The sequence below is a fragment of the Phytophthora cinnamomi genome (assembly GCF_018691715.1).
Source record: "Phytophthora cinnamomi strain GKB4 chromosome Unknown Contig66, whole genome shotgun sequence".
Lineage (NCBI taxonomy): Eukaryota > Oomycota > Peronosporomycetes > Peronosporales > Peronosporaceae > Phytophthora > Phytophthora cinnamomi.
In genome coordinates this window covers 21,477-37,826 of record NW_027150999.1, presented here as the reverse complement: position 1 = coordinate 37,826, position 16,350 = coordinate 21,477, and positions in this window count along the sequence as shown.

The following is a 16,350-nucleotide window of genomic DNA, read 5'->3' as shown; positions in this document are numbered from 1 at the left end:
GCGAGTGTTTGTCGATGGCAGAGTTTGTCATCAACAATTCAGTGCATGCCTCGACCGGGCATACACCGTTCTACGTGAATGCCATGCGGCATCCACGTCTACCGAGTTTACTCGGAGTGGTGGGTCCCAGTTTTAGTGGGGCAGGATCTACGACTGCAATGCAACGGCAGCAGAAAACCGCTGACACTTGCACAGTGTCAGCTGCAACAACAAAGAATCAAACGCATGAGTCTGCGCATGGAGTAGACCCCTCTAGCAGCAAAGACAAAGACCACGGGTCTGCGCAGGGCGCAGACACCGCAAAGAACCACGCAGAGGCCGGGCCTCTAGCGGAGAGCGAGCTGAATGACTTCAACTCGGATGCAATCAACTTCGTTAACAAAAGACAAGCCGTAATTCGGTTTGTCCAGGATGCAATAGCAGCTTCTATTGATCAACTGAAGCTGAACGCAGACAATGTGGGCAGAGGCAACACAAATGAATTCAAAGTTAGTTCATTGGTTTTGTTAGCTACTCAAAACCTGCCTAAACATGTAGTTTCGGATTTCGGAGCAAGTAAGCTTGCTCCGCACTTCATCGGGCCGTTCACTGTGTTGGCACGGCACGGCAACGCTTACACACTAGACATACCGTCTGGCATGCGCCTCCATCCGACCTTTTACGTCGGGCGGTTAAAGCCATACCTTCAGCACGATCCACATAGCTCGTCTTACCCGAAGCCTTGGCAGAAGCGGGAGCCTTGGCCTCGGCAACGAGTAACTCCTTCATCCGGGTCCCCAACTCGACCTGAATATTTGAGGCGGTCTGCGAGACCGCCGCGACTTGAGCCTTCTGATTCGCCAGCTCCTGCTTCAGAGCGGCGAACTCAGCGCCCTGCAGACGCTCCACGGTGGCCACCCGGTCGTGGAGAGGCGCGTACTGATCAGCCCGGGGCTGATCATACCCGGGGCGTGTTCCCACCCCCGCCACCACCGATCCGTGACGCCCGCGGCTCAACCCGCTGGATTGTTGAGCGGATTGTTGACCATAGTATCCCGAAAACGAACCCCCAAGGGTCTCGTTATCGTATTCGTTGGAGAGGATTTCCTCCCCATCAAGATACATGGGAACCGCGGAACGTCTTGCTGAAGGACGTTCCGGAAATGGTGAGGACGTACGAAGAGCAGTACGCGCTGGCGCAGCGGAAGTAGTGCGAGCGCTGCGGTCATCGCTAGCGCCCGAACCCTCACGTACTAAGAACTTAGCACGGAGTTCTTTGAGACTTTCGGGCACACGGAACGACGTGTACCCGTTCAGGTCGCTGTCGCTCAAGCGGACCGCGCCTGGGAAGCACTTCGTGCACTGAAAGCCCTCGGGCATAGCGCACGGCACATTCGCCTCCTCCACAGCAACGTGGAGCTGCTCCAACTTTCCATGCTTCGAGTACGTCTCGAAGCGATCACGCGCTTGCTTAATCCAATCACAGTAAGCACTCGGCCTCTTGTTGAAGTTTTCAACAAAGGCGTTCCAACTTTGACAAAGTGCCTGCCATTCGGGCACTTTGTTGCAAGAAGAGGTCTTCTTGCTTTGAAACCATCGGAGCTCATGAAAGAGTCCGATATAGTAATCGCGTCTTTGATGCGTCTCCGCATCAAAGTGCAGCTCGGCAGCCAAGGCTTCATCTTTGATGGCGCTGCATACGTACAGCGGCACCTCATTCGGAGGTACCGAGTTCCCAAACCGGTCCGCGATCTCGGACGCGGACGGCATCCATGGATCGCGCGCTGCAGGCATAGCGCGCGGAGAGCCTTGAGCTTTAACATCACGCGCTGCAGCAGCAGCGCGCGGAGTACTGAGAGCCCCAGCTGAAGCGAGAGGGGTATCACTCTCAGTACGCGAACGCTTCGAACTCGAAGCGTCCGATTCGTCCCCTTCACGCGGGCGAACGTTCTTGGCGTGAGGGTCGAGCGATTCGCTCGACACTGAGTCTTTACGCTTTGAGGGCGAGTCCTCCTCGCCCTCCATGTCTTCATCGTCGTCGTCAAAGTCGACGACGTCGCCGTACTTCGCCTTCTGGCGTTCGAAGTAGTCGTCGATGGAGAGATGACTCCCCACCGACTTTGAAGACTTCTTCTGAGGCGCGCTCATCGTTGAATAAGCGCGAGTTTCTTCTCCAAACGCGGAGAATTGACGAATGATCAGTTCAGAAATTGACGTGCGGGGATCCCGCGCGTCTAACCTTAAGGGGGGGATGGTGTAACGGGGTTACACGCACAAGTGGATACAAGCCACTTGTGATTTTAACAGATAAGATATCTGTTAAAAGTTTTAGATACTTCCTCGCCTTGGTGTAAGCCACACTAATGGATACATTGAAGTGGGCCACCACAATGAGTGGTCCACACATACCCAAAGGTCCTATTGGTAGAAAGCAGCATCTTTCTACCAATCAGAGACATGCATATTAGCGGGGCTCAGACAGCCAGCCGCTGTCAACCCCTTTCATAGATGATAAACAGTTTTAGCAGATTTAGGAGGAAGATCAATTTACAAACAATACAGTTCTCATTTCACCTTAAACTAGCTACTTGGAGTCTTTAATTGATTTATATTATACTTGTGTACTCAAGTATAATTAACTCAAATTATTACTAAGTACCTACGCTTCCTCATACACGTAGCGCAACGTGTAAGCGAAAGTAGGGAGTTAAGTCAGACCCACTACTTAACCGAACTTCGGGTAGGGTGCGGGTACCCGAAATCATCCTGAGGTGGGTGCGGGTATACCCCACTCTACCTATCTATAATATTGTGTACAGTATAACCGCTTGTCTGCCTTTGTTATAGGTACTGTATAGCCCGCTACGCATTCCTGCGTCAAGCGCGGTATCGGAAAGCAACTTCCCCACTGCGGGAACCGTCATGGGTAAATTCCCTCAAGCCATTTATGCTAGATGATAATCTCGTAGTAAGATCTAATAGTGATCTCATCGACTGAGAGTAGGCCAAACTCACAATATATTGGACGCTTTATCTAAATAGCTCTGTTGGTAGTGTTAAGTATATAATGGACCGGGTAAGTTTAGGCACCCGAATTGCGCTGTCGGGCGGGTGCGGGTACCCGAGGTGAACCTAAGAGGTGCGATCAGGCGGGGCGTGTAACCCAAAAATCCCCACTTGTAGACAAGACAATGTCTAAGGAGGACGAGGCGGATTCAGAAGAAGAAGAAGAAGAATAGGTAGTCCATTGAACCTTAGGTAATAGCCTCCTGAATTTTTCGAAATCGTTTGATCAGCGCTACTACTTTCTTCTTCTTGAGGCACGGCGCTGGCGATGGAGGCGGATCCGGGGGTTCCGCTTCAACCCTGTTGGCTACAAAGCAATCCCGGCTGACCTGTAGCCGGTGTCCGTCTACCCTGGTTGCTATCCTATTTCTTTCTCTGCGTGCCACTGCTGATAGCTGCCGGAGCCAACCTACCCACATGTACTCCACTTTTTGAGGCGCTCTTCACGTCTTTCCTCGTGCACTACCTGGTTGCGAATCCGCCAGAGCATCGCAAATCCCATACTACATAAACTCCATCAGATCCTCTGTAGCGCGTCTTCATATTCTTTGTTCCAATGACCACCCCATTCCGTGTGCCGCCGGCGCATTCTGTCACTGATCGCTGTAGCTACCCGCGATGCAATCCAGGTCTGACACGTTTGAAGGAGTGCACTAGAAATCGCAAGCCCAAGCCAGTGTTCCAGGCGCCGGTTCCAAAACAGTCGGGATCGCGTATACCTCCATGTGATGGGCTTTATCGTCACCTTTGCGCCTTCTTCATCCTGACCCAGTTGGCAACCGTTCGTCGATTGCTCCCCTTCAAATTGCAAATGCGGTTGTTGTGCTGTCATGTAATAGGCCACCCAGACCTGGTAAAAGACGAGGCGGATTCAGTTCGTTGAGTACATGAGCTACGTGACGAGGGTGTGTCCGTCACGCACACCGTGTTGCGTCATCAAGCGACGAGGTCGCCGCAGCTGATGCTGATGCGTAATGAGGAAGAAGAAAACCCCGCTGCAGCGAACACCAAGATCCATGAAAAGGCTGGAGACATAGTGGACGAAGTGCTCAGTGCAGGATGTCTACAGCATTGTGCGGCTAAAGTCGTATCAACGTCCATTCAACCCGAGAGTCGCGAAATTCTTATCCTGACTTTTGGATTAGCAACTTGAATTCAGCATTCAAAGTCGGAAATACCGCACATTGGTACGACTTTGGCCGCACAAAGGTGTATTTGAGGAATTCTATCTTCAAGAGAGATGCGTCGATAGTGATGTCCTATATCTTTTAAAACAGGGCGCGGTGGCGGCTCTACCTACAAATGTGATCTGGCCACCGTTCGTTCGCTTACAAACAAGGTGTGTTTATCATTCGAATGGAAAAATGCGACGAGAGCCCCGCGCTTAAGTTATGCAGTAGGATTATGTACTACAGCAACGATACGCGAGTCGTAGATCTTCAAGCGAGATGTGCCAGTTGTGATATCCCGCATCTTCTAAAACAGGTCACGGCGGCTCTATGAATATGATCGATCCAACGTGTGTTCGCCGCATGCGAACAAGGAAACGTTAGCGAGATCGTTTAACTTATGCATGCGCTCATAGTACCGCAATAAAAGCGTCCTGGTACTTACGGACTACACAAGGGTTATAGCTAATACATAGCGTAAGTGATGATAGTTCGATGATGAAGAAGTTATGCTATTTTATCTTCAAGCGTGATGCGTCAATAGCATGTCCTGTATAATTTAAAACAGGTCCCGGCGGTTCTATTTACGACCCGAGTTGTGTCGTGTGTCTCCAGATCAAGCTTGCGTGATGGGCTATCAGTGACAGCGACAGCATTAGATCATGCGACTTCGTCAGTTATTTGGTGAGTAACTGACCTGGAGCAATATTTCGCCAACTCTACCCTGCGCTCAGTTATGAAGGCATGAAACTTCAAGGTTTGAAGTGATGCGACGTCTTGTGCCCTCTCCAGACATGATACAGGGCACCACCTTCATTCGTCAACATACGCCTTTCTGTAAGTATTTAATAGAATAGCGCTTAACGCGCTAGCGTCATTCACACTTTTGACGGATGACTGGCATATCACCCCAGACGCTGAGTGCAGCGAAAGTCTCGAAACGTGGTTGCATACTGCGCAAGGCTGATAGCGCTGCAACTACGTCGACCGGAGTCGCAGTTCGCAACGACGTCGACACGGAGTCACCTAAGGCGTCTTCGAGACTAATGATATACTAGCGCATGAAAGTCATTCTAGCGATGAGGGCACTACAACACAAAAAGCCCCCGCATCATACGCACCGTGGAAGGTAACTTCTCCACAGCTGTAATATGCGGATATCATCAAATGGCACTTTCTTGAATTGTCAGAATACAAGAATACCTACAATCGATGGACGAAACCAACCAGATTGTGATCACGATGATGCTGTTGTGGATTTCAGACGACATATATGGCAGCTGGAAGCTAGTGCGACTTCATTTCGGGGACGCAGAGGTTTTGGAGTCACTTGATGACCTTCTCAGTTTAGTTTTGTTGTGAAACATGACGTAACTAATTCCCGATGACTGATGGTTTACCACAGGGGCTCACATCCCCTTACGAAGTCAACCGCGAAGACAGTGACTCACTCTCCTGCTCACCGGATCTCATGCCGGATCCCCCCCCCCCCCCCCCCTTCCCTGGACCGTTGTTGACATTACTAAATTCTCCAACTTGCAGTGTTACTGCGTGTAGTGTGTGAATCATTTGGCCATCCGTTTCCTGCAACGAGCATCGGATCCTGTAGTTGCAAAACCTCCGCCTGGTGGCAAGAGGCACTAGACGGTGGTTACCTAGGGAGCACTAGGAACAAGCATGGTCGAGTAGCTGCAGGAAAGGCTAACTTTTAAAGGACATCTGAATTTGCATTCCAGAGCTCAAGTCGACTAACAAGCAAGGCTGTCGCCGACTCAAGCTCTAGTTCAGGCTGTCAAGACACTACACTGCGATACGCAATGATAACTCACGGCACGACTGACTAGATGGCGTGGCAAAATGAGCAATAAATATTCGGCGGTGGACGTCTAAGGCATGAAGCTCCTCCATCGTGCATATATACATATGTCGCTAGGTGAATATATCCATGTTTGGTGGATCTTCAACGACACTTCAACAGAGATGAGCGTCTATGGAAACGCACAGAACCCAGGCATCCTTTGCCATTTGAGAAACCGCCTCGAGCCGCAGACACAGAGGTCCGCCTGACAAGAATCCGCGCGGTACAGGTGGGGTAGTAAGCGTTATCTGGCATATCCACTGTCTAGCCACAGTGTTATAGATGGCCAAACGACCCGGATCTCACAACTACATTGACGGCGAAACTGAGTGTTTGCTAGCGCTAGTTCGTAGCCGCGTATCAACCCGGAAATAATATTGGTAGGCTTTGGCTCTTGTCTACAATGCTACCAAGCAACCGAGCTGGATAGAACGAGATTTAGTCAGCCTCTAGCGCAATTTTCGTAACTCGCGACGGGGCCGGGGATAGCGAGTATAATTATCGAAGTACCACAGGAGAAGCGAACTACTACCTTGGCTTGTCGTAGTAGTACGTCGTCTGCTGAATAACCGCCGGACCTGGGCCACGACTCCAATGAAGTGGGTACATAGGCAGCGCTGTCGATGGCTTACCTAGCACAGGAGATCGCTGCAGAACACACACGCCGGGACTACAATCTACTCGAACTGGTGGAGCTACGCGACGGTCGAGATACAAGATGCAGCAAGGCCAGAGGCTTTTCCTTGTATCTAGCTCGTCAAAATTCTGGAAGACCACCAGTCATACCACCGAACAGCACACCGTCGCCACAAAGAGCCGCTGCACTCGGTTGCGTCGCTGATGCGGAAAATGGGAAGTAGTCTATACTATCAGGTAACCGGCGGCGGCTGCTTCACCACTAAGCCCAATGCGACAGCAGCCCAATAAGCAGTTCGTCTACTCTTGCAGCTGTCGCCGCAGTTTTGAAGCAAGACAATAAAGTTCTTCAATAACTGCATCAATCGGTTTCATTGATGATGCTTTGGTGGTCGATCCTTTTGTAATGGGTACGATCACGTTTATACAAAACGAGGCCAACGAATCTTAACTTCAACTACGCCACACACGACTCTAGCATTTCCTTTTTCTATTGTCATCGACGACACAAACGATAAGGCTAAGCGAACGGTCAGTACGCTCAGATACCCCTGCTCATCGTGACTCTAATATGCCTGGCCAGGGCAAGGCAGCATGCGGTCTCGGACAAGGGGGTGCCACGCGCCATCGCAAAATTCTCCGAGATAGCACCCAAAGTATTACGGGACCAGCGATACGTCGGCTCGCCCGTCGTGCTAGTATCGTGAGAATCTCTGGTCTTGTCTACCATGAGACACGTGCTGTTCTGCGAGCATTTCTGGAGAATCTCATTCTAGATGCTGTCATTCACACTATGGGCATCGTCAGACAGTCACTAGCACGGATGATCTATATGCGTTGAGCCGACAGATACGCTTTTCATACGGGTTCTAGGCAACGCCCCAGCACCCGGCGGCACCGAAGTACAGACGAGGGCGTGAATAAGGAACGGGTGTCATCCTATAACCTTCAAAACCTAATATTATGCAATTCTAAAGGTAAGGGCTTGAAGCACTGACATTGGCCATCGCCATTGGCCAGCTGGGCCTCTGGTTTTTGAATCTGGGCGGGAAATTCGAATTTGACACGAACAAGATGGAGCGGCAAGCACGGAGAATGCGCCTCACCAAGCAGCAACAGCTCGACTTCTGTGCAATGCGCACCCGCGAGCCAACGTGGAGCCTCGCGACGCTAGGAGAATGGGCTCGGGAGAAGTTTGCACTGGACAACGAGAGTTCGCTCAGGCGCATTGCGGTCGACTTTCGCTGCCGCAAGAAGGTGTCGCGGGCGTCTATGGTGGCCCTGGACTCCTGCCTCGTCGAGATGGTGCTGTACGCCGAGCAGGAGCATGTGCCCATATCTGGACGGATGCTGATGATCCTAGGCCGCCTATACGCGGAAGCCCTCCGTGGTGCAGCAACGCGTGGAATGCGCTGGACGCCGACACCATCAAATCTTGTTGGCGCCACGCCGGATTATACGTGGACCGGACACAGATTATTGACATAATTAACTAAATCAAGTATTTTGCCCCATCAATGGCAATTTATGCCCTCTAATTGGCTCATACCACTTGAAAGTTGTTATATATCAGGCGTTCCTTATTCGCGCCCTCGTCTGTACTGAAAAATACCGTTTTACTGCTCATAGTAAGAATATGAATAAAAATTCTATGTTGGTTGCTCAATTTATTAAGTCACTATGTGGTAAAGTCACTATGCAACTATTATACCACTGTCGTGCACACGAGCCATGCGCCGCCGCTACGCGGCGTAGGACCTATGTTGGGCCCCGGTTGGGTGGGCTTGACCAAGCCAACCAAAACATGTAACGTAACCTATATAATTTGTTGGCAAATTCTTAGTTTTTACGGCGTAAAAACTAAACTTGACCAGTCCTCGCATAATTTGCGGATATAAAGAAATTATTTGCCTTTTCCATACAACTATTAAGATCAAGACGTTGTGTCATCCCCATATATCTGATTTTTGTTTGCCGAAAACCTGATAGTTTTTACGTGTTGCATTGAGACCGTGCGTTGCGGTGAACTGGTTTACGATACACCCATGGGAATCGAACGCGTGACCTTATGGTTGCGGGTTAGCCATCACCCCATCGCGTCAATATTGGTAGTCGTGTACCGGTCGGTACCATTATGTAATTAGATTTCTTTATGAATTGAGAACACCCGTAGACGCACTAAGCATTCATAGCCACAGTGATCCAAACATGATTAACTCCAGCTTCTTGTACCACATATACATTCGGTGTCTAGGAGTATCGTGAAGAGTTCAGGCCAAGTAACACAACCATACAATTAAGAAACATTTACGCACACGAACTTTCGGTGTCCTCGAAGTTACTTAAGTACTTGCTGATTCGAATTGTTGTTTTCCAGACGTTTTATTGAAAACCCGTGGACCACACCAACTCAAGTACACCACAGAGACTATGTAACCACAAAGTAACCACAGTAACCAACAGACGCTCTATCTTAATACAATGTAGTATTAAAATAATGTATTAGCTTAGCCTGCATGTGTGTTTAAGACCCGCCGCGGCACCCAAGTCGTCCACCTTAATGGGTGGCAGCACCACCCGGGGACAGCATGTCTTGCAGTCGAACGGCTCAATCAAAAATCAAAAATAGAGCGGAACTATCTGACAAAAACGACTAATATGCAGCAACCACATATCATCCATTAGAGCAGCCTTCGCTGCGCTCGGCAACCAAAAGATGTTTTGGCCAATCAGAGCCGCCTTCGCTGCGCTCAGCAACCAACAGTTGTTTTGTCCAATCACAAGTCCGGATTAGCGTGACAGGAATGCTGTTGCTGGTTTTTGTTCGTTAGGATTCATTCCAACGATTGATAACTGAGTTGGTAAATTATATGGATTTCACTATATATTGTATATTTTCCTCGTTCAGTCTCCTTTTTCGTTCGTTTTCTTCCTTCCTTCTTTCATTGATTTCTTCAGCTTTTCAAAACGGTCACATGAAATATACGTAATGAGATCAGAAAGAAAAGTTCGGAATTCAGAAAACTCTCCTAACGAACTGCGATCTACCCCTGGGCGCGCCTGCCCGGGCGAGCAGTATTGTCCTGTGAAATATTATGTTATGTTATGGTTTGCTACAGTACATTTATTTATCGCAAATACCGATTATGAACTTCATAGTGACATACATATTATGAGAGGAATTTTATCAACAGTATCACTATCGTGCTTTTGAGGGGTTTTTTTGTAATTGGCCATGAGAGTTGGTGAGTGGTGAGGAGTTCAGTTTCTACGGAGTTGAGGAAACGAGCACAACCAAAACGAACCCCTGTGAAAGCATGTGTGACAGCAGCAACGAAGACTTGATCGATGGCCCTGGAGACGACAGCAGCCTGAGTGAAGAAGAAACCGCGCCTCCCGTGAATGCAGTTGCTGCTCCTCCTGTCCCTGAGGGCGGTCTTATTCTTGAGGAGCTGAAAGACGTCGGGAGACACTAAAACCTGATGATTGGTTACATTTTCATAAAGGCAATCTAGTTTCTTCTAGGAATGTTTTTAGAATGTTCCAGCACGATTCAGAGGTCGCTGATTGGTCTATCGGATAGCCCAGGGTTTTAGCTTTCTGAAACTACAAAACAAAATAATTTCTGGTCGTCGGGTCTTGTTGCCTCGGGCAATCGGCCGTAACATCTCTTCTACGTGAGTTTAGATGTGATGAAGAGCGCTAGAGGAAGGCAAGACGCCACGCTTTCGCCCTGTGCTCGTCGCTGAAAACAAAAACTTAAAAACACGATAGCAATACTGATGATAACATTCCTCTAATATGAAAAATATGCAGTAATGTGGGTCATGTGAATTCGACCGTTTGAATTTGAGTGTTGCCTTGAGAATAACGCCGTGAAATGTGTTAACCCTTTCGTTACCGCCACACAGTTCTATATTAAGCCTCCCATATATTAATCAAGTCAAACCGGAAAACCCGTACCTCATGTAGTTCTATAATACAGTATCATAGAGGTTAATCGGTTATTATACTATTTTAATTAGATTTTACAGGTGATTTCGCTAAACCAGACCTGGTGTATGGTTTTGCACACTGCTGGTGAATACCCCAATTGAAGGAGTACCGTGGACCAAGGTATGGCGAAAATGTTAGTAAGGGCGGTACTATGGGTAACACCAAGCGAACTCTGCAGCGTCCCTTCGTAGGCTTCCGTGTCGCCTTACACCAAGGGAGAAGCACAATCTTCTCATGGGGCCCTGGATGATGGAAGCCCTACGTTCAGATGCAATGAACGCGGTGCTTATCGCTGTCGTCGCTGTCTGCTCTGGTGAGTGCCGGGTCCTTCACGGCTTCAGATCTCCTTTTTCAATTGTCTGCTGTCGCTGGCAGAACGGCGCTAACACTTCACCTACCAGACCTGATGCTGGGGCAAGAAGCCGAGAGGTTACCAGATGATGTTGTAGTTACGACGCTGTTCAAGACTGTGATTTCACCGCGACAGCTTGGGGAAGCCCTCCCCGCATTCAGGATGCAGATGGCAGCCGAGCTGACGTCTCAAGCGGGGCACAATCGCAATTATCGCAATTATCCCGGGCGCGTTATGCTCAGGCAAGATGCGGCTGATGCTGAGATACGGGTGTACGTCGACAGCCGAAGTCCGTAATCTTGTAGACTACATGGCCCACTAGCACGCTCTAGAGAGCAAGTTTCGACAACCGACGCGGAGGGTTGAAGACGGGTAGCACTTGCCGCAGCAACGGCAGTACTTCTTACCCTTCGAAGAACATGGGAGTGTTGAATCGTACTGCTACCGGCGAGAGCAGTCTCTTACTTAGCGAGTCTTCTGTTGTGGGTGAAAGGGAAAAGCGGCTGAATTGCAGTGACCTCTGTTCATCAAAACGATCCGTTTCGTTACTCGCTGCTTTGTCGATCGCTCGAATGGTGTGCCAGCTTGCAATGATTGTCCGAGCGAGATGCACATGACTACTACTCGTTCGTCGTTGAGCAGGACAGGGCGGCACTGATATCGACACGAGCGTGGAACGGCGGGGGAGCGAGCTGGGCCAACGCTTTGATTTGGAACTCCAACGTTATCTATACTATGCTACGTACTGGGCTTAGAGTTAGCTCCAGCGCTGATGATGAGTGAAGTGTATTCGGAAACAGGTACGTGCTGCACAACGGTCGACTGGACAGCGCTGTGATGTTCAGCATACGCCGATTGCCATTACACCGGTATATGGCGCAGTTATGGGCAGGGCTGTCCAGATTCCGATCAGCATGGATGCCATAAGGAGATACTGAACCACAACTGACTCCATCGACGCGCCGTACGGCAGCAGCAAATGGTTATCTGTCGAAACATCCTCTTATCGACGCAAATCTACTTTGGCGGGACTCGGTCTTGCTATACTATCGTAGACATCAGCCTTGTAGTCCATGGTAAAACATTGTACCCATGTAATCGACTCCATCAAACTCACCCCTTCGAACAAAATGATATTGTATACAAAACGTAGTATATATGGCCTTTGTAGTGGGTCTAACTTGACTCACTACTTTAGCTTACACGTTGCGCAACGTGTATGAGGAAGCGTAAGTACTTAGTAATTACTTAGGTTAATTATATTTGAATACACAAATATAAGTTAAGTAACAAAAGGATTCCAAGTGACTTAGATTAGGTAAAATGAGAACTGTATTGTTTGTAAATTGATCTTCCTCTAAAATCTGCTAAAAACTGTTTATCATCTATGAAAGGGTTGGCAGCGGCTGGCTGTCAGGGCCCCGCTAATATGCATGTCTCTGATTGGTAGAAAGATGCTGCTTTCTACCAATAGGATCTTTGGGTATGTGTGGACCACTCACTGTGGTGGTCCACTTCAATGTATCCATCGGTGTGTCTTACACCAATGTGAGGAAGTATCCAAAACGTTTAACAGATAACCTATCTGTTAAATTCACAAGTGGCTTGTACGTGTAACCCCGTTACACCATCCCCCCCTTAAGGTTAGACGCGCGGGGTCCCCGCACGTCAATCTTTGGAATTGACCATTCGTCAATTCTCCGCGTTTGGAGAAGAAATCCGCGCTCATTCAACGATGAGCGCGCCTCAGAAGAAGTCTGCTAAGTCGATGGGGAGTCATCTCTCCATCGACGACTAATTCGAACGCCAGAAGGCGAAGTACGGTGACGTCGTCGACTTCGACGACGACGATGAAGACATGGAGGGCGAGGAGGACTCGCCCTCAAAGCGTAAAGTCTCAGTGTCGAGCGAATCGCTCGACCCTCACGCCAAGAACGTTCGCCCGCGTGAAGGGGACGAATCGGACGCTTCGAGTTCGAAGCGTTCGCGTACTGAGAGTGATACCCCTCTCGCTTCAGCTGGGGCTCTCAGTACTCCGCGCGCTGCTGCTGCAGCGCGTGATGTTAAAGCTCAAGGCTCTCCGCGCGCTATGCCTGCAGCGCGCGATCCATGGATGCCGTCCGCGTCCGAGATCGCGGACCGGTTTGGGAACTCGGTACCTCCGAATGAGGTGCCGCTGTACGTATGCAGCGCCATCAAAGATGACGCTGTGGCTGCCGAGCTGCACTTTGATGCGGAAACGCATCAAAGGCGCGATTACTACATCGGACTCTTTCATGAGCTCCGATGGTTTCAAAGCAAGAAGACCTCTTCTCGCAGCAAAGTGCCCGAATGGCAGGCACTTTGTCAAAGCTGGAACGCCTTTGTTGAGAACTTCAACAAGAGGCCGAGCGCTTACCGTGATCGGATTAAGCAAGCGCGTGATCGCTTCGAGACGTACTCGAAGCGTGGAAAGCTGGAGCAACTTCATGTTGCTGCTGAGGAGGCAAATGTGCCGTGCGCTGTGCCCGAGGGCTTTCAGTGCACGAAGTGCTTCCCAGGCGCGGTCCGCTTGAGCGACAGCGACCTGAACGGGTACACGTCGTTCCGTGTGCCCGAAAGTCTCAAAGAACTCCGTGCTAAGTTCTTAGTACGTGAGGGTTCGGGCGCTAGCGATGACCGCAGCGCTCGCACTACTTCCGCTGCGCCAGCGCGTACTGCTCTTCGTACGTCCTCACCATTTCCGGAACGTCCTTCAGCAAGACGTTCCGCGGTTCCCATGTATCTTGATGGGGAGGAAATCCTCTCCAACGAATACGATAACGAGACCCTTGGGGGTTCGTTTTCGGGATACTATGGTCAACAATCCGCTCAACAATCCAGCGGGTTGAGCCGTGGGCGTCACGGATCGGCGGTGGCGGGGGTGGGAACACGCCCCGGGTATGATCAGCCCCGGGCTGATCAGTATGCGCCTCTCCACGACCGGGTGACCGTCGTGGAGCGTTTGCAGGGCGCTGAGTTCGCCGCCCTAAAACAGGAGCTGGCGAACCAGAAGGCCCAAGTCGCGGCGGTCTCGCAGACCGCCTCGAATATCCAGGTCGAGCTGGGGACCCAGATGAAGGGGTTGCTCCAGCGCGTCCGCGCGCTGGAGGAGAGGTTGCTCGTCGCCGAGGCCAAGTCTTCCGCTTCTGCCTCGGCTCCTGCCGAGGCTTCGGGTCAGCCGAGCTAGATGGCTCGTGCTGCCGGTATGGCTTCAGCCGTCCGACGTAAAAGGTCGGATGGAGGCGCATGCTAGACGGTATGTCTAGCGTGTATGCGTTGCCGTGCCGTGCCAACACAGTGAACGGCCCGATGAAGCGCGGAGCAAGCTTGCTTGCTCCGAAATCCGAAACTGCATGTCTAGGCAGGTTTTGTGTAGCTAACAAAACTAATGAACCAACTTTAAATTCATTTGTGTTGCCTCTGCCCGCATTGTCTGCGTTCAGCTTCTGTTGATCAACAGAAGCTGCTATAGTGTCTTGGACAAACCGAATCACGGCTTGTCTTTTGGTGATGAAACTGATTGCATCCGAGCTGAAGTCATTCAGCTCGCTCTCCGCTAGAGGCCCGGCCTCTGCGTGGTTCTTTGCGGTGTCTGCGCCCTGCGCAGACCCGTGGTCGTTGGCCATGTTGTTGGGGGAGTCTGCGCCTTGCGCAGACTCATGTGGTTTGTCCATTGTTGCAGCTGACACTGTGCAAGTGTCAGCGGTTTTCTGCGGCTGCTGTATTGCAGGCGTAGATCCTCCCCCACTTAAAGTGGGAGCCATCACTCCGAGTAAACTCGGTAGACGTGGATGCCGCATGGCATTCACGTAGAACGGTGTATGCCCGGTCGAGGCATGCACTGAGTTATTGATGGCAAACTCTGCCATCGATAAGCACTCGCTCCGGTATTGGAACGAGTGAGCGTAGCTCTTCAACATATCGACGAGCACGCGATTCACGCGCTTGGTTTGGCCGTCCGTCTGCGGATGATCTGCAGTCGACATAGAAAGCTGGCTCCCAAGAAGTGTAAACACTTCTTGCCACAGGTGCGCTGTGAAGCGCGGGTCTCTGTCCGACACGATGTCGGACGGCATGCCATGGTGTTTGAACACCATGTCGACGAGCAGACGGGCCGTCTGCTTCGCGGTCACTTCTGCCGGCACCGCAGCAAGATGTACCATCTTGCTGAAGCGGTCGACGAAGACCACAACACCGGTGTTCCCTCCGCTATCCGGGGGAAGACCAAAGATGAAGTCCAAAGACATGGACTTCCAACACTCCGACGGAGTCGGTAGTGATTGCAGTGGAGCCTGCGCGAATGGCGCAGGCTTCACGCGTTGGCATACCTCGCAAGCACGGATGTACTTGCGCACCCACTTATACTGGTGGTGCCAGTAGAAGTCGCGCGTGAGAAGGACGTAAGTCTTCTCACGTCCGAGATGTCCCGCAGTCGGGGCATCATGATACTCGTACATGATCCTGAGTCGCAGGTCATGGTCATTTGGCACGACAACGCGATCCGCGTTGTCGTCGACTGCGTTGTAGAGTAGCAGTCCGTCGTGCACACGAAAGCGGTGTGCACGCGCTCGAAGGTGCTTGGGCAGCTTCTGACGGGACTTGTCAGAAGGCGCTGTGCCATAGGCCAGCAAGAGCTTCGCGTCCGCGTCGTGCGCGTACGCGGCCTTCACATCATCCAACAGAGATGATGTGGGTTTGCTCGATCGCATGGCGTCAATGGCATTGACGTCAACAGCTTGACTTTCTGCATAGTCCGGCCGACGTGATAACGCGTCGGCCACCACGTTCAGTCTTCCGGGTTTGTATTCGACCCGGAAGTTATACTCCGCAAAGAATGAGAGCCATCTCGCCATTCTTTGTGAAATGTGTGGCGACTTTATTGCGGTACGCAGTGAAGCATGGTCGGTGTAGACGACAAATGGTCTACTCCCAAGCAAATACACTCGGAACTTTGCGAGTGCATACTTCATGGCAAGGAGTTCCTTGTCATGCACCGGATAGTTGCGCTCAGCTGGCTTCAGCTGACGCGATTGGTAGTAGACGACACGATCACGGCTTTCGTGATCGTGCTGCATCAATGCGCATCCGATCGCGAAATCGGATGCGTCACACACTACGTGAAATGGGCGATCTTGGTAAGCCACTGCCAAGATCGGCGCCTCAGTCAAGCCCCGCTTGACTGCATCGAATGCCTTTTGGCAATCGGGTTTCCAACTCCACACAGCTTCTTTCTTAAGAAGCTGTGATAGCGGGCGGATCTTGCCCGCGTAATC